The sequence below is a fragment of the Thamnophis sirtalis genome, unplaced genomic scaffold, assembly GCF_051295495.1.
Source record: "Thamnophis sirtalis isolate CommonGarterSnake01/CBP01778 unplaced genomic scaffold, rThaSir2_p1.2 scaffold_6, whole genome shotgun sequence".
Lineage (NCBI taxonomy): Eukaryota > Metazoa > Chordata > Lepidosauria > Squamata > Natricidae > Thamnophis > Thamnophis sirtalis.
In genome coordinates, this window is record NW_028261386.1 from 53,588,323 (window position 1) to 53,615,008 (window position 26,686).

General features: G+C 38.6%; 1 protein-coding gene across 1 annotated transcript in view; it reads left to right on the forward strand.

The window, feature by feature from the left end:
• Positions 1-26,686, forward strand: part of ALK (ALK receptor tyrosine kinase) — a 659,766-nt gene that overhangs the window by 558,484 nt on the left and 74,596 nt on the right. The gene's annotated exons all lie outside the window — the stretch shown is intronic.

Here is a 26,686-nt window from a genome sequence, read left to right on the forward strand (position 1 = left end):
CGGTTCTATCGAGGAGGTCCTATTGTTAGTGTTATTATGTAGACAAAATTGTGAAATATAGGTGCCAGTTCTTTAGCTGATATTGCTCTTCATATGCATTCCCTCCTTTCCAACAACCTACTGTATGTGTGCTAAGAGCCATATTAATATAGACAAAAATGTGAAATCATAGCTGTCAGTTCTTTAGCTGTTTTGGGCTTTCGTACACATTGAGTTCTTCCCAACAACCTACTGTAAGTGTGCTAGTAACCATTGAAACTACCATGGTTGGTTTATGCCATAATCTTTCAGTTTCAATGTTCAGATCACAATACTTTGCAATCTTCTTCCATTATTTGCCCATTCTACTATCTTCTAGTATTGCCACATCAATTATCCACACTTTTTTTCTTTTCAGCCACAGTTAAATATGATGTGCCAAGACTATCAGTTTCTATTTGGAAATCCCACGATATTTTAACCTGATTATTTTTAACTACTTTTTCAACTCTTATGTTCCCAACAATTTTTCATTATGGGTATTTTGTACTGATGTTCCAGTGAATCATGTTGATGACTGTGTTATATTTTTTATAATCAGTTTATGTGATCATCTTGCATGAGCTGAGTATATGATCTACTGTTTCTTCTGTCTCTTTGCACAATCTGCATTTTGATTCATTAGACAATTTTTCATTTCTGACCTTGATTGCATTAGTTCAAATAGCTTGCTCTTGAGCAGCCAAAATCAAGCCTAGAGAATCATTTTGTAATGTTCCAGTTATAAGCTATTGCAAGGATTTATCTTTATCCACTTTTCACTTGATCTTTCTGGAAATTAAACATGTTTTTATTGTCAGCATTCTGTGTGTGTTTTTATTATGTTATTTTAATATTCATGTTCCGATGCATGCTTTTTTTTTTTTCTTTTTTTTTGACATTTATAGGCCGCCCTTTTCCCTGAGGGGACTCAGGGCGGCTTACAATTAATGGGAAGGGAGTGTAAGACAAAACACAAGAAAGAAAAAAATGTGAATAAAAAAAATAAACCGATAAAACACAACATTCATTCAGCATTCGGGTGGGGCGAGATTCGGGTCTTATCCCCAGGCCTGATAGCTTTTCCTCTTTGACAGTCTGTTGGACTTGAGGTAAACCTCCACCTCGATTACTGCAGCACATTAAAATGCACCGGTATTACAGAGATGTAAGCAAAATGAATAGTTATTAGCTTTTTAGTTTTTGGGTTCAGACAGTCCACTTCAGCCTGTGTCCAGTTAATAATACCAGCTGTATATGGCCCAGGCATGGCTTTGATGGTGTTTCCCCCATTCATTTTTTTCTTTAGTACCTTTCTCACTCTTTTAATGTATTCTTTACTAATCACATTTTCAACTTGTCCATGCTTGTTGTTATCCAACTGTAAAATGCCCAAACATACATTTTATATTTTATTTTTCCATTTTATATTTTATAATTACAAATTGTCCTCACTTAATGACCATTTATTCAGCATTTCTTCAAAATCATAATGGTAACCTGTTTGTACTTACCCTTTATATTTCAGAATGACAAAACATTTGTAAATGTAAGGCTGCTTTATGAGATTTATAGCATACTCTAAGTAGTTGCATTGCAGCTTGGAAAATCTGGGGTCCCTAAACTCGGCCTCTTCCTGCTTCTCATTCTACCCATCCCTGTGCTCTACTGGCCACAGAAACAGCCTGTGTTCCTCCACTTATCTCCTAAACTTCCCCTTCTCCATTTCTGGCCAAGCTAGCAATATCTATCTTCTGCCTATTTCTTGAATATACTGTATGAGGTGAAGCAGGTAACAGAGGAGGTGCAGGAAGGGGGAAATGGTAACAATGATCCAGGGGCTGAATGACAGCCACTGGCCATCACCCAGTGATGCAGAGGATCCTGTCTGCTTGGCAGAGACGTGTGGTGAGCTTCATGGCCGATGAGGCATGGTAGGTAGGTGGGTGACTGCCACTCTGGGCTCTTCTCCCCCCCCCCCCGCACTCACTCACTTACACACTCACTCCCTCACACACACACACAAACCGAGCGCACCCAAAAAACCCAGGCGTGCATCTCTGGCCACCCTCAGTCATATCAGTTTCTCGCTTTCGCACTCCACGCAGGCAGGCAGGCAGGCAGGCAGCCCCTCCCTCCCTGCCCCTCGCGGTTCCCCTGGTCGAGATCAAGGTCTATCTCCAAGCACCGGTCTATAAAGCAGACATTTTGGTGCCAGCGATTTGTCCAAGGCAGAGGGTTGAAAGGAGAGAGCGAGAGAGCAAAAGAGAGAGAAGGGGGGAAAACTCAGCCACAGGCAACTCTTGGACGTTAACTCTGCCTTATCTTGGATCCAAACAAGGACGCCGCCCGCTGCGACTTACGGGCTTTGAAAGCCCTTTTATGGAGTCCTCGACTTCAACCCCCCAAAAAGTTTCTAATACAGGCAGCCACGCCATCCGAGCACCTACAGAGTGCCACCCACGACTTGACATGTGCCTTTTATTTTTATTTTATTTTTTTTTAATTAAAAAAAAAAGACATGTGCCTGAGGGCCAAAAAGGCAGCACACCATTCCCTCCGGCCAGCCGCTCCGCTTACCTTCCGCTAGGGCGGTGGGGAGGACGCCCCGAGAGTCTCTTTCCCCCTCTGCCCCGTCCGGGGTGGTAGAATCCCAAACCCAGCCAGCTGAGTCAAAGCCCATCGCAGTCACGGCCGTTGCTCCGAAGCCTCCAGGAGCGCAGGCTCCTTTGCAAAAAAAGAAACCGAGCGGCAGGAGGGAAGGCGGTCCCTCGAGCCTGAAGTTTGCTGGAAGAACTGACTCCTCCCGGACTCAGCTCTCATGCGGTCTCTTCTGACAAGAGCAAGCCTCCTCCTTCTCCCCCACTCCTCTCTCCTCTGAAGCGCACCCTCCGAAATAACCTGCCCAACGTAAGCATGCTCAACTGCAAGGCATGATTCGCTGCTCCCAGATCAGGAGGCGGGAGAATCACGTGCCTCCTTTGCATACGAAATTTTTCGCTTTTTAACCCTTGCTTAACTCTTAAAAGGCGAAAAATTCCTTATGCAAAGGAGGCCCATAGTTCTCTCGCCTCCTCCTACAGTTAACACTAAGCAGACTCAAAGTCACTGTGACTTAGAGTCTGGCAGCAACTACCTTGGCCTTTTTAATTATTTTTAAAAAATTCTTTAAAATTCTTTCTTTTTCCTCAGGAGACTGGTGAGGCCCCGCCTCCCCTGCCTCTAGTGATTGCACGTCCCTGCTGCTTGGTCAACTAATGCCCCCCTGAACTCAAAACTCTCCCATACAAGCTATTGAGAGAATCTCTTCTCCCAGGATCTGGTACGAAGGAGGATGGGATGACATATTTAGGCTGCATTCCTGGTGGCTATTAAGTGGTCACAAAGTGATGCAGAAAACTCTTCACTTGTCTATCTTTTTACAGCCCAGATCTGATAGCTCTTGTGAAAAAAAGGGTAAAATGAAAAAACTGAGGAATATACATGTGCCTACAAGAAAAAAATGTGAGAGAGATACAGATTACAAACCAAGACTGTGATGTTTATCAAAGAAAGATGTTGCTTACTTACATAGATATATGCCTAGTACATATTTATCATGCTATTTCTTTGAGGGTAAGCAAACTATTCAGAGTTCAGAAAGGTAGCAAGAATAGATAACAACAAAAAAAGATAGCCCAAAATATTAAAAGTATGAGATATTCTCTTCAGGGAGGTTGATCTAACTTCTGCAAGTCTAGTTTACTTTCTCTGCCTGCGGCTATTCTACATTTATTGTAGATTTAACTCTTCTTTCTTTTTTTTCCTTTATGCCTATTTTCCTTCCAATCCTCTTTTGACAGTACCAAAAATGGTCTGTCCCACACTTATGTCATTCTTCTCTCTTTCCCTAACTGTCAACTTATTCTTGTAGATAATGAAATTGATAAAGTTTTAGATTTATATGTATTCCTGTTCCAATTATACAAATGAATACAAATGTTTAAGATTTGTATATGAATCATATGAGAATCCCAAAGTTTCTCTTTCAAAAGGCAACTGGATTTTCTTGTTTTTCTTTGAAGACCTTTCATTTCTCATCCATGAACTAAAGAAGCTTCAAAAGGTCTTCAAAGAACCCCTTTGGGACAATCATGACCTGGATGAGAATCTCCATAGGCATGGATCATATGAGAACTTTTTTGAAGCAGGTGCTTCAAACCAAAGACTTTGCATTTCCATTCCTTCTGGGCAAAATATATCCAATGTATCCAAAGTGACAGTATTATATGCTTCAAGTGTACTAACCCAAGCCCAGTTTTATCTCAAATATTTTAATGCCCTTCTTTGCAAAGTAAGATCTTTAATCTGGAGAGTACCTTGCAAGCCAACATGAATGGGTTGCCAGCACCTCATGAATTCAGAGCTACATTAGCATGCTGAGAACACATTTAGCACACATGATTGGATATTTTCTCTTATTTGTGATAGCTTTTTTCTTGATGGTTGCATGTCCCTCATCATAAAAGTGACAGTCTAGCATTCCTGCTGGAAACTAAAATTGATTTGGCTACAGCTCTGCAGGAGCTATCTGCTTTCAGTTTGAAAATAAAGCTAAAAGGCACAGCAGGGATGGAGGGGGAGATAAGTTCTCCAGCACAGCAAAATCATCTATTTACTTCCCTAGAACAGCCTAATTACTTGTCCACAGAATAAAATTAGATGTCAGCAACAAGAAGGAGTAAGCAGTAAAATAACATCAAGAGTTACAGATAAGGTACTTATTTATTTATAAGTTATATACTAGTTACTCTTCAGCAAAAGCTCCTAGAACAGTTTGCAAGAATTAAAAAGGTCAACAAATATCAAACAATAAACATGCTCTAAATTCCAGCATAAACATAAGCTAAGTGCAAATAAACAACTCTGAAAGCAAATATTATATTGTGATTTATATTGACAACTGTGCAAGTTCACAGAGGAAACACCTGCCCAGATGTTTTCTAAAGTCATTATTTCCTGCCCAGTTGTTCTCTAAAGTCTCAAGGTCTATATAAGAATCCCTTCCTTAATCTGAAGTCAAGTGATTGTTTCAGGCTGATAACAAAGAAATCTTCTGTAGCTTTTAGATCAGTTTCATTCAATTTAAGAAGAGAATATTTCAGAAGACCTTCCCCAGTGCAAAAGAATTTATTGGACTATATTGTGGTCTATTATACTATTATAAAGTGGACTATATTATTCTTGTATTTGTTTTGTTATGAGATGACCAAGAAGTATGTGTAAATCTATCATTTTTGATCGCACAATACTTTATTCGGTCATCCACAGGTTCAAAAGAAGTCATTGTGAGAGAACACCGGGACTTTTTCAGTAGTGGTGCTGCTACCTTATTATCATTAAACTAGAGTCTTGCCCTTAAGAAATTGTCAGAGATTTTGAAAACCCATTTGTGATCAGCTCTAGTTTTTAGAATCTCCAGTCACAGTGAGCATTTGGATCTATGCTCAACAGAGATGTCTGCAAAATTTGATAATAAAAAGATTAAAATGTAGAAAATAATATCCTCACAATGACGTTATAGAGCACTGCACACCAGAACAACTAGACCAAGAACAGTTTTTTCCCGAATGCCATCACTCTGCTTAACAACTAATTCCCACAACACTGTCAAATAATTTACTAAAACTGTATTACCATTCTTCTTCTCTTACTAGTACCTATCTCTTTCAACGTGTTACTATAACCATGTTGCTTATATCTTTCAATTTATATTATTTTAATTGTTTCCTAATACAATTTGATAGCTTATTAGTAACCTTGGCTATCACTAAATGTTTTATCTTTTTATTCTTGATGAATGTATTTTATTCTCCTTATGTACATCGAGAGCATATAAACCAAATACAAATTGTGTGTCCAATCACACTTGGCCAATAAATAATTCTAAAAATCCAAGAGGGTGGTCCCAACAGTGGGTTTGAAGTTCCTCCTGATGTACATACGAACATTGATGGCACCATCATGACACCACTAATGCTCAGATATATTAAAAAAAAAGGCAACCATCAAAATAAGAAGCTTTTATCTTGCTATTACAATTGCACAATCTAACTGGTCATTCTTGAAATATGCCAGCTATTAAAAATAAAGAAGAAAAGAAAAAAAATCACCATAGCCTGATATTTTAATATTTCTGCTACATTTATTTTCCTTCTCCATTTTGTTTGAGGAATCTTGTGACAAAGTCTGTATCTGCCATGTAAAAAAGTTTTATAGAAACTGACTAACAGTTATCTGTTCCATAAATAAAAAAATAGATGAAAAAACTGATTCTTAAAAGATAGGGTGCTCATGGTTGTCTGAGGGAGCAAGGCTGTCTTTTTCTCACAGCTTTCTGGAAGTCTGACATAGTAAATGATAATAAATAAAAGCACTTTAGGAAGAAAAAAAAGCCTATTTTATTGCTCCTGGGAAGAATGATACTTCAAGTACAGACTATCCTGCTGTTCTATGGCAGCAGTATAATGTGACATAATACAAAATCCATTTTGCATAAGCTATATATTGCAATTGCAAGCAAATGTTTAAGGAGCCATATTGTCTTTTCTTGCTAGATCTGATGCCACTGATCCATAAAGCAGCATTTTGGATGGTCTTTTTTTATTTAAAAAAGTAGAGAAGGGAACAAGGGGATCGGCCATATTAGATTTAATTCTCACTAACAGAGAGGAAATGATAGAAGGTGTTGAAGCCATAGGAACCCAGGGGGCAAGTGACCATGCAATATTGGAATTTAACATTATGCAAACACAAGGAGTGGAACAAAGTCAAACTAGAATCTTAGCTTTTAAGAGAGCTAATTTCAATAAACTTAGAGAGAACTTGGGAAGAATTCCATGGATGAGAATCCTCAAGGGGAAAACAGCTCAAGAAGCTTGGGAAATTTTGAAAAATGAGATTAAAAGAGCCCAGTCTAGCAAGATACCAATGAAGAAGAAAAATAACAGCTCCCAAAAGAAACCAGCATGGCTTTATAAAAAACTCTCTGACAAATCGAAAGACAAAAATGTTAAGTATAAAAAGTGGAAAGAGTGGGACATAACTAAGGGAGAATATCAGCAAATAGCCTGAGCCTGTAAAGATGAAGTAAGGAAAGCTAAGGCTCACAATGAAGAAAGGCTTACCAAAAAGTAAAAAATAACAAAAAAAGCTTCTTCCAACATGTTAAAACAAGAAAAAAGTTAAGGAAACAATTGGTCCATTGCTGGGAGAAGTGGCAAGAAGGTGACAAGCAACAGGGAGAAACAGGACTATTTAGCTTTTTTGCATCTATCTTTACACAACAGGATAAAACATTCCAACCTATCAAAAACAGCACCACAAAAATCAGATTAGAAACACAAATTGAAATAGGGAAGAAAATGGTAAGTCTGTCTACCCTAGATGAGTTCAAATCACCCGGACCGGACTAATTACACCCCAGGGTTCTGAAGGAACTGGCTGATAAGATCTCAGAACCATTGAACTATATCTTTCAGAGATCCTTGAGTGCCAGAGGACTGCCAGAGGACTGGAAAAGAGCTGATGTGGTCCCCATCTTCAAAAAAGGGGAAAAAATAGATCCAGGAAACTATAGCTCTATCAGCATGACCTCTTTCTGGAAAAGATAATCAAGCAATGAATTAGCGAACACCTAGAAGTAAACAAAGTAATAGCCAAAAGCCAACATGGGTTTGTCAAAAACAGATAATGTCAGACTATCTTATTGACAAAGTGACAAAATTAATGGACCAGAGGAATGCCGTCGATATAGTTTAGTTGGACTTCAGTAAGGCATTTGATAAAGTAAACCATAACCTACTACTAGACAAAGTAGAAGAATGTGGGTTGGACAGCATCACAACCAGATGGATTTGTAACTGGCTGACCAACCACACTCAACATGTACAGGGCGGGGCATAACCTTTTCCTAGGGGGTCACAGCAAGATCGACAGCAGTTTACAACTTCCGCGACACCTCATTTTAAAGCCCATAAAAAACTGAATTGAATGAGCTATTAAATGTTAAATTTGCTTTAAGAATGGCTGGAAAATTCGATTCGGAAGAACAAAGGATCATTGACAGAATAAAATGCATTGCCTTTCGAGAGGCTCGCGATGCTGGAGCGACGTTTATCAATCAAAAATGGATTGCAAACAAATTGAAACGTCATCCGGATTGGGTTACTGATAATTGGAACAAAACAGCCCAAGAATGTTTCACAAAATTTGGAGAAGGGCGTCCTCTGCAACTGTCCCAAGAAAGCAAAGCCATCATTGCAACTGGCAGTCGCAAACAACGAAAAGGAAACCGAAAAGTGGCCCAAGAAATCCTTCAAATTCGTGGAAAACGAGTTGATCAAAGGACAATCGGCCGATATCGAGAACGAGAAGGTTTGAAGCCATTCCACGTCATTTGCAAACCATTGAAAACTCAAACACACGTTCAAGATCGGCTTTGGTTGTGCGATTGGTTGTCTGAATGGACCGAGGAAGATTTTCTTCATTTGGCGCCATCTGACGAATTCTTCGTTTATGCCATTCGAAAACCGAATTTCCAGAACGATCGAATTTGGGCTAAAGACGTCGACGACATCGCCAAACATGAACGATATCGACAAATCGTTCGCAATCCGACTTGCATCGGGATTTTCGTCATTTTCACAGCCAAGAAACTGCATTGGGTTTTGAAGGATAAAGGGGAATCCTGGGATGGCAGTTATTTCCATGAGAAAATTTTATTGGAGAATGTCATTCCATTTCTCAGTGATCCAGACAATGTCTTGGTGGTTGGTGAGGCTGTCTTTCTTCATGACAAAGCTCCTTGCATGCGTGCAAATGCGACTCAGCAATTGTTAAAGGAAAACAATGTCGAATTTTGGGGCAATGACGTCTGGCCGGGAAATTCGCCAGATCTCAATCCGGCAGAGAACATTGGGGCCATAATTAAGGATGAAGTGGAAGCTCTGATGATTCAGGAGCAAGGTCAAAATCGATATTCAGTTGAAACTTTGAGAATGAATTTGGAAACTGTGTTGAAAAATCTGGAAAATCGAACGGAACTGTTTGAAGATTTGTTGTGTTCTTATCCACCTCGTTTGAATGCTGTTCGAAGGGCTAATGGTGGTCATACTGACTATTAAATCGTGTCAATAAACTCAGTTTTTGATGGGCTTTCGAATGGTGTATGAATTATTTGTGTTGTTATTACAAGTGTTGCTGTGACCCCCTAGGAAAAGGTTATGCCCCGCCCTGTAGTCTTCAATGGAATTGCATATACATGGAAGGAAGTATGCGGTGGAGTACCCCAAGGCTCTGTTTTAGCCCAGTACTCTTCAACATCTTCATCAATGATTTGGATGACGGAATAAATGGGGAACACATCAAATTTGCAGATGGCACCAAGTTGGCAGGAACAGCCAACACTCCAGAAGACAGACTTAAGATACAGAAGGATCTTGACAAACTTGAACTTTGGGCACTGTTTGTGGCCTGGCAGACTCCGACAGCGAGGGGGCTTATGAGTCGGCCTTGGAGGAGGTGGAGGACCCTGGATAGAGTGTCGACTCCAAGCAGGGCGAGGAGAGACTGGTTGGCCACCAGGTGGCGGCAGAGCATTGGATCAAAAGGAATGTTCATGAAAACATTTGGGAGTTGTATCAGGATGCATGCAGGCGCAGAGCTACTCAGCATAAAGAACAAAGGAGTAACTACAGGAGGTGATTACGAACAGCTGATGCTGATCAAGATCCCCTCCTGCTGATAAAAGAGACTGCTGCTGCCATGCCCTGGTTGCAGAAGTCAACGTTCTCGTTCTTGTTCTCGTTCGCGTTCACAAACCGAGAGAAGCCAACTTGGATAAATGGCTTGAGATAGAGAAGCCAGTTTGCAGTGTTTTGTGAGTTATAGGACTTTTGCCAGAGCAATTATCTTTGTTTCTTTTGGGCTCGCAGCCAACAAGAGCTTGGACTGATTAAAACATTCTTTTGTACGTCTTTGTTGGCTTTTGTTCCTGGACGGAGAAGAAGGGGTCAGAACAGGGCACTATCTAATAAAATGAAATTCATTGGTGAAAAGATTAAGGTTCTACATTTAGGCAAGAAAAACGAAATGTACAGGTACAGTAAAGGTGATACCTTCCTCAATAGTAGTAACTGTGCAAGGGATCTTGGAGTCCTAGTGGACAACCCTGTAACTATGAGCCAGCAGTGTGCAGCAGCTGCCAAAAAAGCCAACACAGTTCTAGGCTGCATAAACAGAGGGATAGAATTAAGATCACATGAAGTGTTAATACCACTTTATAATGCCTTGGTAAGGCCACACTTGGAATACTGCATTCAGTTTTGGTCACCACAATGTAGAAAAGATGTGGAGACTCTAGAAAGAGTGCAGAGAAGAGCAACAAAGATGATTAGGGGACTGGAGACTAAAACATATGAAGAATGGTTGCAGGAACTGGGTATGTCTAGTTTAATGAAAAGAAGGGCTAGGGGAGACATGATAGCAGTGTTCCAATATCTCAGGGGTGGCCACAAAGAAGAGGGAGTCAAACTATTCTCCAGGGCACCTGAGGGTAGAACAAGAAGCAATGGGTGGAAACTAATCAAGGAGAGAAGCAACTTAGAACTGAGGAGAAATTTCCAGACAGTTAGAACAATTAATCAGTGGAACAGCTTGCCTCCAGAAGTTGTGAATGCCGCAACACTGGAAGTCTTTAAGAAGATGTTAGATAGCCATTTATCTGGAATGGTATAGGGTTTCCTGCCTAGGCAGGGGGTTGGACTAGAAGACCTCCAAGGTCCCTTCCAACTCTGTTATTGTATTGCATTGTATTTGGAAAGTCCTTGACAAACATCTTACTCATGAAGTCAGCAGATAGCATCTATCTTTGGAGCCTTTATCATGGCATTTACAAATCAGATATAATAAAACTACTTTTAAAAAAAGACAGAGAACAGCAGTTTTTTTTTCTTTTTAAACATAATCAATATTCACAGCTTTAATCCACATTACAGCAAACATTTTGTAATGCCATTTGGGTTGGAATATGAAATAATGGTGCAACTGCGGCTGCACTTCAACTTCAAAAAAAAACCAGAACAACAAAACCACCATTACATGACTGCACTTTTTCTTTATTTATCTGTTTATTTAATCCTGACATTTATTTCAGTGTCACTCCAATCTAAAGGCCTCTGACTGATATACAGTAGAAGCAGAGATTAATAACAACACAACAAACAGAAAATAATATAACATAAACCAAACTGCAATGGTATCACCAAACAGGAGCCAAACTCAAATTTATCATTTCCCCCAAATACTTTTTCTGAAATGTTCAACTTTCCACAGAAACTACACATGGAAGCTGAACAGGTCCTGTATTTCTGTGAGAAAATTATTCCTAAAGAATAGGTTATTACTAGAAATAATAACTTAATGTCCAGTTATTTCTTCAGTTAGTTTTCTATCCGAACCAGTCACCTGGCTAAGATTACCTGAATGTTTAACCCACTGCTCCTACTTTTAAATAAAGGACTTTGCTGAAAATCATTAAGACCTTTGTGGACAACTAATATAAGCATTGTGTAGGGGTGAGGTTCATTACAAATCAAATAAATAGAACATCAACTGAGTTATTTCTGTCTATATGTCTGTACGTTCTTAAATAACACCAATATTTTCCTACCTTATTCTCCCTCTCCAGGTTTGTAGGTAGCAAGTGGGGTTTGATGGGGGAATGTCAGTCTTGTAATAGCCATCTTGAGCCCAGGGTAATGATAAATCCTCCACAATTCCAACGGGTAAGATAGGGAGGGGTTTGGTCTTACCACTTGCTAGCCATTAAAATATGCTAACAAAAGTAGGCTTGTGTGGACCTTCAAGTCCCACTCCTGGACAAATTCTTGCATTTTTCTCAACAACATTACCTGTTTCCTGGGGCTGGAAGAGAATGACTGGCCCAAGGCTCCCAAATTAAGTTTGTGTCTAAAGTGGGACTAGACTTATAGCTTCCTAATTTCTAGCCTAATACCACACCAAACTAGCCACAAGAGAACATAATAAAAGGGAGACCCCATGAAAAAAGGACAGTGCTAAGGAGTGAGTGATTTTTAAACAATTAAATATACTCTAACTAAACTGTACAGTGAAAAGGAATATTAGATATGTATACATTAAATCTATATGGATTAGTTTTGATACCTATGCCCTTTCTTAGTACCCGTCTAGCAGCCTTCTATTGTTTAGCAAAATTTTGAAAAGTGCCCTTTCTCCTTCGCTAATGTTCACATCATAGTGACACAGGATGTAGGTTACATGAAAGTCATGCCTTTCATAGGTCATAATAAACATGTCTTTTGACTATTCTGTTTTGGCCTTTAGATAAACTAGTTAACTAATGTCCTTTTTTTTTTTAGAATTACTTGCTCATAGGTCTTTAAGGAAAATATTGAAATAATTTGGGATAAAATTAAAGTGAAAGAAAGCTGGAAGAAATATTCTAGACATTTGCACATGATTATCAAAGGGCAGAGTTTAAAAGATTGCTATGAATGTTAGTGCACAGGAAAAATGATAAAAGGAGTCACAGCTAATGTGGGAATATTAAAAACAATAAGACTGCAGATACAAATGGTATAACTGGGAAAATATGGATTGATTGATTGATTGATTGATTTACATATGGAGTGGCTGTGGGACTTGTTTATCATGTGTGTGGAGAATGCATCTCTGTCTGACAACAGGAAGAAAGCTGTTACTGTTCCCCCTTTTCAAAGGTCAAGATAATAAGATTGAATGGAAACACTATAGATATAGTAGACACACATAGAAAGGTGTTCATTTCAGTTCTCCAAAGGTCACAGAGAGACAGTGTGATACCAGATTTGTCTGCTACCAGAACAGCAGACACATAGAAGCCATTCCTCCTGGCCATTATTTTTCCTATGGTTAGAAGAAAGAAGCACAATCATTTAAGCCCTGGGACACTATGAATAGGGCTTGCATTTATTAATTACAGATTAGTCACTGGAATACTACCGTAATGGCTTCATTCAATTTTCTACAGTAAATGAAGCTCTTGATATTCCTGCTTATGTGTTTCCACTCCAGCCTCTTTAGAGAAGTCTAACAAAAGGCCTTTGTCAGAATTGTGATCAAAAAGGTACAATAATAGCAATAGCAATAGCAGTAGACTTATATACCGCTTCATAGGCCTTTCAGGCCTCTCTAAGCGGTTTACAGAGAGTCAGCATATTGCCCCCAACAATCTGGGTCCTCATTTTACCCACCTCGGAAGGATGGAAGGCTGAGTCAACCCTGAGCCGGTGAGATTTGAACCGCTGACCTGCTGATCTAGCAGTAGCCTGCAGTGCTGCATTTAACCACTGCGCCACCTTGGCTCTTGGTAATAACATAAAATCCAAGAAAAGCAGGTTGCTTTTATGCCTGATGGGGGTTGGGAGGACATTTTGTCCCTTCAGCAGCTGATTGATAAATGTATGAACATGAGAAGAAATATTTACTTTATCATTGGTGATTCAGAGAAAGTGCATGCTTAAGTGAATCAGCTTGAATTATGGAATGTTTTGCTTGCTGAGTGTAGTAAGAGCAATATGAGGGAAATAAAGCATGCATGAGAATAAACAACTTTCCTAGCAAATGGTTCAGCAGCAAAAGGAAATAAGTGAAGGATATGCAACATCCACATGGTTGTCTGATAATAAGAAATACATATATCCTGTGTCGGTTGGGAAGGTAAAAGTATGTAGATGATATTTTTGTATGCGGGTGATGTACTGTTGGCTGAGAACCTGAATGATTTGCAACAAATGTTAGACAGATTATATTCTGTATTGAAGAGTAGCTGAACATAATATATCAAAGACCAAGAAAGTTGTGTTTGGCAGGGAAAACAGAGTCAACATGTTTGCCAACAAAAATGGTTAAAAAAAATCTAGAATAAGTAGATGAATCTGTGTGCCCCTGAAGAATATTTACTAAAGAATGGAATAACATGAAGAATTTTTAATATAAGTAAATTCTGGTAGAAAGATAATGGGTATTATGCGGTCTGATGCAGGGATTAAATCTTTATTGAAAGAATTAAAAAAACACCTATGTTTATAATAATCTGCTTCATCCCACTTTATTATATAGAACTAAAGTTGGGGATGTCGGATAGACATAGGAATAAGTTATCCACCCACTTATTTTTGTTGTTAATTGGATAACATACTAAGAGAAATGGCAAAAATATTACAACTAAGTTGTAGAGACCTGGAATGTCCATGAGGCCTGGAATTTGTAACCATATCTTTTCTGCATCGTATTTTCCATTGAGAAATATTTTTTGTTGTGCTCTAATATGTGTCTCATATTCTTTTTTAGTATGACTTCTTATAAATAATTCCCTATCGTCTTCTCATCTCCTGATTGAGTAGCAAGGTACTCTATATCTGCATTTTTACTGTTAGGGCACATTCACGTATCTCCCTAACTTTAAAATACCCCTCTAAACCATTCTTTAAGGATTCATTCTCAGAAGTACAGATAACTTTGGAGTTCTCTCAACTTTCCATCTGTTTCTAACAGAAGTTTCGCTTCTTTGCACAATGTGTGGCACTTTGGTCACAAACAAACTAAACTGGCAGGAGTAGCTGGTGTAAGTATGCCAACTCCCCTAAGGGGGCCAATGGTTGTGGCTGGCAGGCAGATCGTCCGTGCCATCTGCAGGCCATGTATTTGTCAAAAATACAATTATTGTACTTCTAGCGATTTTGGTGTCTTTGAATTTATATTTATTCTTTTCAGCCATATCCTCCATATATAGCACTGAAATCTTCCAAATACATGCCATTCAAATGGTCATAAAGGTGTCTGGGAAGGTAGAATGAATGTGACTTCAAAGATGCTAAAATTGCCTGAAATAATTTTATACTTAGCACTATATATAATTAATGTTATATCTGTGCTGGGTATCAAAACCTTGACAACTGTTTACAACTAAAAGTAAGATTTTCATAAAGTCTTTTTTAACCAGATTAATGAGTAGGGAAATGGGCAAATAGATACGTTTAAACCCTAATTTAACTCTAGATAAATTGGGCAGAATTTTCTTTGATTTCTGCCTGCCGTACATAGATGCAGTAAATCATAACTGTTTTCCAAATAAAACAAGGATGTAAAGATATTTTGACACTTAAAAATCCCCCAAACCCTTAAGAATCATTTTCCTTTTTTTCTTGCTGTATAGATATTGGTTTGAGGTGCCTTTTTCCCTCTTAAGCTGTCTCAGACTTTTAAAAAAATTAAGTTGGCCTTTTGCTCCTCTTACACCAACAACTTTTTTCTCCCAGAGCCATTATTAGCAGAAGGCACTGAAAAATGATTATCAGCATTTATATTAATGAACCATATTCATTCCCATTTTATGTTAACTTTTTTTGTTTGCATCTTTTTTTCTTTTGGGGAGTATGCCTGCATGCTTTTGATTAGGTCTTGACTCTTGGTGATATTTTCAGAACTTTTTTTGCCGTTGCCTCCTCCTTAGAGCTAAGAAGAAATGACTGGCCCCCAAGTCCCCCTGCTGTCCTTGTGCCTATAAGAGGATTAGAATTTACTATCTTCTAGTTTCTAGCTAACTACTTTTAATCATTCCGCTATCATATTGTATCCTGCCTAAACGCTAGATTTTACAATTAAATATGTAGTAATTAGAACAGGCCTTTTTTCTACCATTTACTTCCAATCTATTGAAAACTTGTCAAATTCTGTGTCTTTGATTATGTTTCATTTATCACCTGTGGCCAACATCAGTTCTGATATGCGTGTGTTTGTGTTGTAATTTTATATACATATACATATGTACTTAATATTACACACACATATATCTGTGAGTGTATGAGTGTAATATTATAGATAGATAGATAGATAGATAGATAGATAGATAGATAGATAGATAGATTACACACGGAGAAATACATATGTGTCTGTGTGTGTGTGTGTATGTGTGTGTATGTGTGTGATATTATTGTTACTTTTATTTCTCTCCTTGCTGGCTCCTCCCTTCTAGCTTCTGCCAGCCAAATGGCTCCCACAGAGTCTGTCAGAAGGTAGATCCTTTTTTCAGATGGCAAATGGCATTTCCTAGGCAAGATTGTGAGTCACATGAGTTAATCAGATAAAGGAGTTGAAAGGAACAGCAGAGCAAATATTAATTACAATAAAATTGCATTTGTTGGCTCTTTGCATGCAATTATGCTAACTGAACTGTTGGCATAATGCAATAAAGATGTCTGCAGAATTCGATTTCTATATAAAGTGGCAGTTAACTCAGTCAGTGGCCAGTTCTAATCCAAAAAGCATTTGTGGTGGAAGTGTTAGATGCATTAGTCTTAGATCTGACTTCAGCTGTCGAAGTGTTTTTCCCCACAACCATATTGCAGTGCTACCCATCCATCTTGAATTGGTAACAAGCTATATAGGCATAAAATTTGCTGTTCACATTGATGATTCTACTCCATCTTTATTGCCTTGGTTCCCAGTCTCTGCCAGTCTGCTGACTTCCCTCTAAAATACTGGAATGCAAATACTAACAGATTTTGCAACTCTTAAGGCTGCCCTTGGATGGTGACAGAAGAAGGAAACGCTATTCTGATTCAATTCAGCTAACAGTGACTCAATGCTGTCTCGCTCATGGTCTGGGGACAAAATGAAAATAAAATCACGGAGGCACTGATGAAAAATCATTTTGCCCAATAATGATTATACAATAGCTAACTGGCCTAAAAATACTGGGTGGTTAAAGGAGAATGATTCCTTTTTGGTAAATGTTTAAGATGTAGAAGGAGTAGACATATTAGGAAATGCACAGAAAGTCTGCTCTTACTACAGAACATCTATGATGGACAGCCTACCTTTCTGTAGACACTACATGAAGTCAAGATTCTATGTAATTCCCATTTCATCCAGGATCAGGAATGCAGGTTTTGCTCTTACAATAATCTCCAAAACCACAGTAATATTCCTGTAATATGCATAACAACCATTAAATTACATTGCCAAAAGAAATGTAATGAGGAATATGATCAGGATGGATTCTGCCTGCTGACCATTAAATGTGGATAAGAATACTGGCCTGACCTGTATCATTGAAACCTGTTTTGGCAATGGGGGGAGGGGTTGTTCCCCTCTCTGAAATGTGCCCTCTGGGATTTCATGTGTGGCCCAATTGCAACTCCATGGCAGGGATAGGGGAGTGTCTGTTGTCTTTTGGGAGTCTCTGGTGGCCACTGGAGGCTCTGTCTCAGACATTGCCAGATGTGAGACCCTTTTTGTGAGGTCGGACCATAGGGATTAGTGGAGATGACTGCTCACTTACCTTTCTTCCAGTACTGTAAAAGCATCACTGTCCATGATCCTGTGGACTGGCAGTGAAGTTCACCAGGTTTAGGATTCTGGGGTTGCAGCCTTTCCTCTCAGTCTGGGTTCTGAGGTAGTATGGGAATTCATGGACATCATGGCAGCCATGGATCTGGCCAACTTGTCCATCACACAGTGGGCCACACATTAGCTCTGATTCTTGCCTCCAGCAGTGGCATCATGATCTGGGTCTGGGGGAGACTGCCATCAGGCCTCGATCATGGACATATCTTGGCCCCAACTCAATCCTGGCAAGATACAGTAGAGTGCTATGGATTGTTACCCCCACCAGGCCCAAATGAGATAGCACTTCCACGGACAGAGCTAGTGTACAATTTGGAGGTTCGCCTGGATCCTTGGATCCTGCTTTGAGGAACAGGTGGGACCTGTGGCTGGGGGGGGGGGTAGTGTTGTACCAGTTCTGATCTCATCTGATGCACCAGTTGAGCCCTTTCTCAAACCAGGAAGCCTTGCTTACAGTTACTCATACTTTGGTCATTTCCCATTAGGATTACTGCAAAGGTGCAATGGAGTTGCCCTTGAAGACCACTTGGAAGCTATAACTGGTCCAGAATGCAGGCGCATGTACAGTGATGAGTGCACCTAGGTTTACCCATATAACACTCTGCTGTGCAAGCTGCACTGCCTCCCAATTTCATTCCAGGTGCAATTCAATATTACCTTTAAATCTCTATGAGGAACTGGATCAAATTATCCGAGGGATTGCCTCTCTCTAAGGACAGCTTACCCATCCTACCAGGTGAGATAGGGTGGGAATGTTGCTGTTTAATGATTCCCTTGAATATTGCCATCTCACAGGACTTAGGAAAACCCTGTGCTAGGAAGTCCTATGATCCTTTCCTTTGAAATTTACCTATACCTTCCTAATATTCCATAAAGCACTTAAGTCCTGGCTTTCCCCCTAAACACTGGAATGGGATGAAGCAGGTAAGAGGTCTTAATGAGGATGTTGGAAGGTTAACTTTGATGCCATGTTTTCAGCATTAATGGTTTTAACAGACTTATGTTATACTTTTTTTTTTACTAATGTTGTTTTGATTGTTGACTGGAAGTTGCCAGAGTTCAACATAAGATGGGCAGCTCTATACATGTAAGAAAGAAAAGGGAGGGACTGGGGAAGAGGTTGGATGAAAAACTAGAGCCAAGGTACAGAGGAATCAGAGGAGATAACAACATGGTGGAAAAGGGAAGAGCAAAAATACACTTGAAAGCAATTTGCACAGCTACTTTGATTCAACAGCACAGATCAAAATGGCATTAGTTTAAAACAGTCAGTGCCTTCCCAGCAGATAATCAGAATATACATCACAAAAGAAATAAAAAACACAACCAGACAGTTCACTGCCTCTCTTTGACTGGCATGCTCCTGTGCCTTCACTCCTGTGCCTCTTTCCTTTTGCTTTTTCTATTTGTCGGCTCAAATGGTCTTTCTCACTTCTAATTAACAGAGGTCAGTTCTTTATTTAATCATTGTTCATGGCCACCCAACTTGCAAATTAAGAATTCTTCAGATTACATCTCCCCCCCCCCTCAAGGTCTGGGGTGTGGATGTTTCTAATATCCTGTGCAATGAGGGTTGACATACATGACTCATTTAACTTCTCTGCAATTTCCTTCACTGCCTTTGGTCTTCTTTTGCACAACTAACAAAGCCATTTAATTTCCACAGAGCAGAAAGACCCATTATATTCTTCATTACTGTGCTTCTTCCCAGTCTCTCCATTTGACTATTTATTGCTATGTAACAATATACTATATAGATATAGATATAGATATCTTCAGCCTTCCTGCAGATCCATCGCAAACTTGAAGGCCATCTTCCACGTTTCCTTCCATCATTAACCTCTTTCCAACTTATTGCAGAAAAAAGTTAATGTGCTAAGTCCCACTCCATTGCACACAGAGATGCCATTAAGCAGGAACAACACAAATGAAAAGTTTCCTTCTTTACTGTGTTAGATGGTTGTCTTGTAAATTATTGAGATATGTTTTGTCTAGCTATTTGTCTAGGACACGATATTCATCCTTTTTTCCAGGAATTAAATGGCACGACTTTTTTTATTATTATGACGTCTCTAGCAACAACATTGGCATTAAGAAAATACACATAGAAAACAAATAATAAGTAATTTAATTGCATAGACCTACAATTACTTATTTATTACTTCTCAGCACTTTATTGGGATTGAGGTTAGAAATAAAGTATAAAACTTCCTCTCCTAAATATTGGTTTATGTGTGAAGGCATTGATATAACAAATTATGTTATTTTGTTATAATTTTCTTATGTGTCCTAAATTCATTAAAAAAAAAGCTAGGTGGAGTTTTACAAGTACATCTAAAGCATCTTCATCTCCTCCCCCTCCCCCCTGTGATCTGCACATGGCTGCATTATATAGTGATAATGTCAAGGTTCCAAGTAACACCCCCAATAAAAGAAGACTCCAAGGCTTGAGTTTCCTCAAAGTTCCATTTTATTACAGATGTCATATTGGCACATCGGGGAAAACCTGGATCTGAAGGCTTCCAGGTTTTCCCCACCCACTTGAAAGTTCAAGACCGTGCCCAGCACCCACATGTCCATCACATGGCCCAATCAGGCACCATTCCAGACTGGAGATGTTTCTCAAGCACACCCATCCAGATGCAGGGCAAGTACAGGACACATTGTCCTTGACTTCCTGAGAAAGAAATTTTATTTTAACTACATAGCACCCATAGTCCATACAATCCTCCCTCCCATTTTCCCACAGTAGAAAATGTGGCAGGCTTGAAAGCCCAATGTAAAAGATGGCTTCCATGCTGACAGGTAGAAGCCAAAGTAGAGCATATCTGACTCAACATACACAATCTTTTCCCATTTTCCTGCAACCTTGACCTTCAACCACTCTCACATTCCCCATAGACCCTGGGAGTTCACTGAACACAAATTCTTGGTTTGCCACTTGTGCTGATGTTAAATTTCATCTCCTCCTGCATTTCCAGGATGTTCTCCTGCATATATATAATCTGATGCCTTTTTTAATGGGCAGTCCCATTTCATGTTGAGACCAATAAGTGTGAGGTCATCCAGTTTGAATGTTAATAGGAAGAGGCTGGATCAGATTAGTATCTTCTGGCTGTGGTATAGGGGAAAAAGACATCATGTGTCTAGGAAAGTTTATGCCACCAAGAAAAGGCATACTAAGCGATAATGTTACAAAGTTATATTATGTTTTTCCTGGGATGGGAAAAGTCTGTTAGAGAATGATTTTTGCCAGGTAGTATTAGGTTCAAGCAATATGTAATTATGTGATGCGTTTTCTAATCTTAATAAAAGCTTTTCTTGAATAAATCTCCTTAATTAACTGTTGGCTCAGAAGTACTTATGTTAATGTACTTAGACCTATGAAGCACAGTTAAGATGCCTGTTGCTGTTCTCCTTATAGTAGCATGCTTACATTTTTGAGCAGCGAAATTGCTTTCTACTCCCACTGAATATATGTCTTTTCTCCCTGTAGGTCAGATTAAGTTTTCTAAAATTAATCTTAAAATACTTACAGTTGTTTAAGCAACTCTGTACATTAGCCATGCTCTATTTTGCAAGATATGGTAGATGTTGAGCAGGAGTGCCAGATAGTTATTATTAACTCTGATAGCTCCTTGGAAGTCCTGATGCTGAGAGGCAGTCAGTCGGGAGGGGGGACTGTTGTGGGTCACCATATGGGTCAGCCACTGCTTTAAAGTTTGGCTTACTACTTTTGTTAAAGAATCTGGTAAACCCTATGGGAGGCAGTTGTGTTTTGCCAATCTCAGGTGTGGCTTGGTAGAAAGAGTAGAAATAAAGGCAGAGTCCAGGTATTTGCCTCAATAAGCTGTACACATTTTTTCAGCTGAATAAAGATGGGTCCTTCAAAGCAATACTAAACACACTGTGACACGCATATGTCTATGCTTGCTAGTTTACTTAATTATACAGAGAAGCTGGCACCCTATAGATAAGGTAAAGAAGCACAGAAATAGTCAACCACCTTCCTTGATGGCATTCCAAGGAGATTGGGTGGTACCTCAGAGATATTGGGTACTTCCTGTGGAAATTTCCATGTCCCTGAAAGCCTGCTGAGGTAACAGTTCCAACTGCACATAGGTTCTCTCAAGACTTGTCATTAGAATTATTAGATTTCTGATCAATAGCTGGGCTGGGTTGGTTTGTTCCAATACATATAATTGTGCTTTTACATTGGCTCTCTTGGTCTCTGCAAGTGACAGTTGAGAATTACATGAATAGATTCCAAGAGGGGACTGCTGTGCTAGTGTATTGCAATATCTTGTAACTTTGATTCTTGGCTACTTGCTTTTTCAATATGTTGAGGTGAAAGGAGAGCTCTTAACCAGCTGCTCTTCATCAGCAACATGTTCCTGGGCTTTCTTTAATTTCAGGACATATTTCTTCCAGATGTTTGGTGATCTCTCCAATATAAATCATATAAAATGGTTAAGAAATACAGGGTGCAGTATTAGTTCTTAAAGCCTATAAATGGTGTAAATTATGAGTATTGACTTCAAGAGACAAATCATTTTAACATCTACCTGAAACTGAAATTAATTTTAGGCCACTTCATGGTGGAAAATATTTTTCTCTTGCATGACTATATGAATACATATATTTATCCATTGCATTTATATAAAGCTGATTATCTAAAATTTCTTGATATTTATAAAAACAATAGTTAAAACATCAACAATACAATTACAAGTTAAAATATCTATGGTATATATTGAATAATTTATCATTATAAATGTCATATTCCTAATAATCTTGATGGAAGCATTGTCATCTAATCCAGCAAAAACAATAAAACAACAATTGCAATAATGATTATTGATGGTGAGTAATTAGCTTCCAATTGTGCTCCAGATGAGTTCGGGTTTTTACTGTCTCCTGGAATGTTGTTAAACATGGGATAAATCTAATTTCAAGGGAATTGGGACCATAACAAAATAACACTTGGTCCTTCTTACTTCATGAAAGTAGAAAACATAGATCATAGAATAATAGGGTTGGAAGAGACCTTGGAGGTCTTCAACTCTTTGCCCATGATTGGAGATCCTATACTATTCCAGATGAATGGCTGTTCAATCGCTTCTTGAACTTCCAGTGATGAAACACTCACAACCTCTGGAGGTAAGCCATTCCACTAATTAATTGTTCACATTGTCTGGAAATTTCTTCTTAGTTCTAGGTTGGATCTCTCTTTAATAATCTTCCATCTGTTATTTCTGGTCCTGCCAGCTGCTTTGGAGTCCCTCAGATACTGGAAGAATGTGATTATATCTCCCCTGATTTCTCTCTTTCTTAGAATAGACTTACTAGTTTCTACAGTCATTCATCATATAGTTTAATCTCTAGAACCCTTCTTATTCTTGTTGTTCTTCTCTGAACTCTTTCTAGGGCCTCAACTTTTTTTTTTGGGGGGGGGGTATTGTGGTGAACAGAATTGGACACAGCATTCTAAGTGTGGTCTCACCAGTACAGCATAAAGTGGTACAGACACTTTATGTGATCTTGAAATTATCCCTCTGTTGAAAATCAGATCCTCTTACATAGCATGATTTGCAGTTTCATAGAAGACAATGCTTTGTTCTAATTATTCCATCATTCCTGCATTGGCAGCATTACATAAAGGGGCTCTATACAAAATTGTGGTGTCAGAAGATATGTTGTTATAGTGGACCTACAAAGAGGGTTTCAGCAGGAAAAAGGAAAAATTCGGATTTTGATGCAAAATAAAATATGGTATTTTTTGGAGTATAAGACGCACCGGAGTATAAGACAAGCAAGGTTTTGAAGAGGAAAAATTTAAAAAAAAATTTGCACTCTGCAAACCTCCCAAAAATGGCCCATTTTTCATGAAAACGGGCCCAATTTTTTTCTTCAAAAAAGGGCATGAATAGCCCTTAGGAGGCTTGTAGAGTACTCCTGAGGGCCCCCCAAAACAAAAAACGGCCCATTTTTCGCAAAAACAGGCCCATTTTTTGTCCAAACAGACATGGATATTCTTTAGGAAACTTATAGAGTGCTGCTTGGGGGGGGGGGGGGGCAAAAAAGCAGGTCATTTTTCAGTCATTTCTGCCCTCTCCAGCCTCCAGGAACTCTCTGAAAGACTTCTGAAAGCTATGCACGGCCATTTTGATGAAGGGACAGGGTTTCAGGAGGCAAAAAATGCTGTATTCAGTGTATAAGACGCACCCAGATTTTCAGCCTCTTTTTTGAGGAAAAAAGGCATGTTTTATACTCTGAAAAATACGGTAGTCTTTAGGGACACGGTGGCTCAGTGGCTAAGATGCTGTGTTTGTCAATCAGAAAGGTTGGCAGTTTGGTCGTTCAAATCCCTAGTGCCACATAACAGAGTGAGGTCCCATTGCTTGTCCCAGCTTCTACCAACCTAGCAGTTCGAAAGCATGTAAAAATGCAAGTAGAAAAATAGGGACCACCTTGGTTGGAAGGTAACAGCGTTCCGTGCACCTTTGGCATTTAGTCATGCCAGCCACATGACCACAGAGACATCTTTGGACAAAGCTCTTCGGCTTTGAAACAGAGATGAGCATTGCCCCCTAGAGTCGGGAACAACTAGCACATATGTGTGAGGTGAACCTTTACCTTTAAAATAGTCTTTGTACAGCAAATGAACCTAAAATAAGACTTCTTTGTGTTTAATAGTAACAAGGAAGGATAAAGTGTGGTATACTTTATCAGTTGCTGTAAATATGAAAACGAGTGAAAATGCTTGTTTCAATAGACTCTTACATCCTAAAATATCAGAACATTGTTTTAATTGTGAGATTGAATGACTTGGATGATAGAAAAGCCAATCATGTACAAGTCTCCTGACATCACAATCCACTGAGGACTTTGCAGAGGTGGAATAAATATAGCTTAGGTGGCTGCAATATTTCTTTTGCTGAAATCTACAATTTCTAAGTGATAAATTGCATCAGCTTTAATCCCCTTAAAAAGTACATATTGACAGGGATGATTATAAGGGCAAACCACTGAAATACTGGGCTCAGTTCTATTCAGCTCCTCAACTTTCTATTCAACAGATGATACAAATAATCCAAATAATGTGTTGTTTTTTCATGCTGCCAAGGCCTGTATTAAGATAGTTTGTTTGCGTGTATATATCATGAAATAATGTGCAAACTTTTTGCCCAGTGGACAAATAGTGTCCTATGACTGCTTAGGGTAAAACCTATGAATGCAAAAATATCATCTTATATAGCAGGAATCATATATACAAATCATTGCTTGAAGCCATAAAAAGGGCAACAGATCCAAACAAAGTGACAGTAGAGAATCCTTACTTGAAATGTATTTTTGTTGGAGGCTAATTTGCACCTGGATTTTTCAGAATTATGCTTAACTGCAAGGCAATCACCCCCTTTTGTGCTGAATCAGTATTTCTTCTGAAGAGTTGAGCAATTGATTATATATCCAGCAACTTGGTTTACATTTAGCTGGATTTTACAATTTGTAGGCATGCTTGAGATAACAGGATTATCCAATTGATGTATCTCTCTGTTTGGTAATACAGAACAAAGAGAAACACATTCATTTGCCAATGCAATGCAGAACAGCATTATGTTGTCTGCAGATGAAAAATGCTACACCAGAGTTTCTGGAGCTAGTTAAAGGGGTTCCATTTCACCACACCTGCTTTCATTTATGGAGATCAAAAGCTGTGCTGTAAACGGAATTTCCCCCAAACATGTAGCAACCTATAGAATCTGTTCTGTACGGTGTTTTAATGGCCTGTACGTGACACCCTGCAAATTTCTTTTCCTCGGTTCTTGGAGGGACGAGTGGGGGAAAAAAATCAATAATACACAAAAGAGAAATATTGATTTTTACTGGAAATGACTTCTTCCTTCTCCAAAGTATCATAGGCTGTGTTTAAAGGAGCATTGGATATTTGATATGCTTAAAGCTTCGGGCAAATGCTACACTTAATAAAGCTTTTAGATCAATGTGGGTTCTACGTAAATTTCTTGGTAGAGGGAAAGTGAATTAAATCAATCTGTGGCATAAGCCTTTGCTTCATACTTGTATTCAGACTAAGATATAAACTTCATATACATGTTAATAGTTAAACCTCATAAAGGGATGGAACACATACCTTTCCAAAACTGGAAAACGGAAATGGTAATCTATTTCATTTTTATTTATTTATTTTTATTCTTTTTTTCATTAACAAACATGTAAAATACACACACACAAAACTTAGACGTACACCACATTTACACAATACAATATGAACAGGAGCTGCCTGTTCTTTCTAATAGCAATTATCAATCGATATCGCTCACCTTATATTATTTTCCCTTCTATTGTATTTCATTTGGATTTCACCATTCTTAACCCTCTTATTTTACTCATAACTATTATTTTTGAGTTTTGTTATATTCCTTCATTGATTCTTGTTTCTTTCCTCCATCCACCTATACCATTTATCCCATATCTGGTAGAATTCTGATTCTTCTCTTCCCTAGATTTCTTTAGTTAGTTTGTCCATTTCAGCACAATCCATAACCTTTCTTATTATTTCATCTTTGCTTGGAGTTAATTTGTTTTTCCATTTCTGGGCAAAGGCAATCATTGCCACCATAATTATATGTAATATTAAATACTGGATTTCTTTTTTGTATTTCGCAGACATTTTCCTAATAAAAAAACTTCTGGTTTCCATTCTATTTTAACCCCTGTTATTGCCTCCAGCCAATTTTTGATCCTTTTCCAAAAAAAATTTAGCCTCCTCACAGATCCACCATAAATGATAATATGCTCCGTGTATTGATTCGGATTTCCAACATTTTGGGGAGGTATTTGTTAAGATTTTAGCTAACCTTGTTGGTGTCAGGTGCCATCTGTAAAACATTTTGTACTGGTTTTCCTTGTATGCAACTGTGTCATTTTTAAGTTTGTTCCCCCAAATTTTTCCCATTTGTCTAATTCAATGTTATAGCCAAAGTTCTGTGCCCATTTTATCATTTGTTCTTTCACTATTTTTTCTTCCATTTTATACTTCAGGAGAAATTTATATATTCTCCCTATCATCTTTCTATCTGAGCTTTGAATAATTTTATCCAATTTGTGTGGTTCTGTTTTGATGTCATATAATTTAGTATCATTATTGTATTTAGTTTTGATTTGGAGGTAAGTTAGC